The sequence below is a fragment of the Orycteropus afer genome, unplaced genomic scaffold (assembly GCF_000298275.1).
Source record: "Orycteropus afer afer isolate SDZICR_OR568_19922 unplaced genomic scaffold, OryAfe1.0 scaffold01058, whole genome shotgun sequence".
Lineage (NCBI taxonomy): Eukaryota > Metazoa > Chordata > Mammalia > Tubulidentata > Orycteropodidae > Orycteropus > Orycteropus afer.
The window spans coordinates 58,866-61,048 of record NW_006922645.1 but is presented as its reverse complement, the minus strand read 5'-3'; the positions used below and the strand labels follow the sequence as shown (position 1 = coordinate 61,048).

General features: G+C 44.0%; 1 pseudogene; it reads left to right on the top strand.

Moving 5' to 3' along the window:
- The first annotated feature begins 695 nt into the window (after positions 1-695).
- On the top strand, positions 696-1,933 carry LOC103212666 (annotated as a pseudogene).
- Positions 1,934-2,183: the final 250 nt, after the last annotated feature.

The following is a 2,183-nucleotide window of genomic DNA, read 5'->3' as shown; positions in this document are numbered from 1 at the left end:
GCAGTATCACTACAGAAGTAGATTGCCCCATCTAACTTCCGAGGAGTGGCTGGTGGGTTTGAACTGCCAACTTTCTGGTTAGCAGTCAAGTGCCTTAGGCACTACGCTACCAGAGCTCCCCTTGGTATACCATAGAAGAAGGAAATTGCCATGTTAGAGTCAATTTAGCAGGTTGGACCCAGAGACCAACCCACAGAGTGCCCAGAGGACATACACTTCACCACAACAGTGAGGAACAAATCATGAAGGGAGCACCAGCATCCTTGAAGACTGCTGTGGTTGCTATTTTATGTAAGTCAGATTTGATTGTGTGAACTACTATAACCAAATTAAGACACATAACTACAATGGGGCTGATTCGACCCTGGGTAGTAGGGGCCAAGTGGTGGCAACTCAACTCCAAGGTATAGGAAGGTATACTTACCATAATGGACAGCAGAGTCAAAGCAGTAATTGGAAGAGTCAGACTTGTATGTATTTCTAATCTTGGCTACTTAGTCATGGGAGCTCTGGTAGCATAGTGGTTAAGGCACTTGACTGCTAACCAGAAGGCTGGCAGTCCAAATCCACCAGCCACTCCTCAGAAGGAAGATGCGGCAATCTACTTCCGTAGTGATACTGCCTCGGAAACCCAAGGAGGGGTCGCTATGAGTCAGGTTCAACTTGACGGCACATAACAACATAACAACTTAGTCATGGGGTAAAATAGGGGTAAAATAGATGGGAAATCTACTAAATAATTACTTGTTTCAGAAGAATTCTAGGTCAAGTGAATAGCAATCTAACTCAAACCACTAGAATGAACAGTCACAGCCTCTCAGTCCATTCCCAGACTTGAGTCAGTTTACAGATCCACAACCCCTTGAATGAAGGGGAATCCAGGTTCCATTTAGGAAGAACCCCACTACACTGCCAAAAAATTATACTGTTACTCTTTCTCCCAGCCTTCCTTAAAGGGATCTACAGCCTTTAACAAGGGTGACTTTTCACTGGATAAAAGGAAATAATCAGAAGTGAGGCTATAATAGTGCTAAGGGTGAGTGATGACAGGAAAGGCGTGGATGGGGAGGCAGTGGAAGTGGACTTCAGGGATTGAGCACAGTGCAGTTCCCAGCCAGGGGGCACCACTGTCATTGCTGCCTAGCTTGGTGAGCCCAGTCCTGCTCGCTTAGCAAGGCCTCAGCAGGTGGCCGACATGTTGGACCAGTGCAGCATTCCCTTCTCCAAGGTTGCTCAATCTCATCTACTGGGAAATAGCTGGCATTTTATACTATGTGAAAGTCTGTGTCTTCATCAAAAACAATGATTATGACCACTTCTTCGAAGATGTGTACACTCTCATACTTGCTGTAGTAATCATACCTACAAGAACCTTGCTTTTATTATCGGGCTAATTGGCTGCTACACCACAATCCAGGAAAGCCACTGTGAAGTTGCTACCTTGTCATCATCCTACTCTTGGTTTTGATCACAAAAGTTGCTATAGTGGTTTTGGGATATTTTTACAGGGCAAAGGTGGAAAATTAAGTTGATCACCACATTCAGAAAATGTATAAGACCTACAATGGAACCAATCCTGATACTGCTAGCCAAGCTATTGATTATGGACAGAGACAGTGGCATGTTATAGAGCTCAGACTGATTCAAAGAAACCAAAAAAAAAAAAAAAAAAAACCAGAGCATCCCTCTTAGCAGATGCAGAGAGACTGCCAACAACTGTCATAGCAGTATGGTCCTCTCCTCTAACTTCTATGCTGAGGAGTCTGGGGCTCCAGTTGTGAATAAGCTATAAGAAATTATGACACATGTTATCTGGGCAGTGCAGGCATTTGCAGCTATTCAGCTCCTAGGCATGTTGTGTGCATGCATTGTATTGTGTGGAAGTAGAGATCCCGCTTAAGAGCTCCTCATCATTGGTGGAAGCTATGTATAGCAGCAAACTCAAACCTGAGCTTTCTAGTCTTGTTCTGATTTGGAAGGTGAATTGAGGAGGTCTGCACTATCAGTGTCCTGAGTTGTTTTAATTAAAACACATGTACACTGACTGGTGTTAGACAGAGAAGCTTAACTCATCATTTACCTACCTACCTACCCACTCACCTATGACTTTCTTTTCCCTTGTTCTTGCTGATTACCCATATCCCTAAATGTTTTGGTTACCTCATGCCACTCTGAGAGGAATA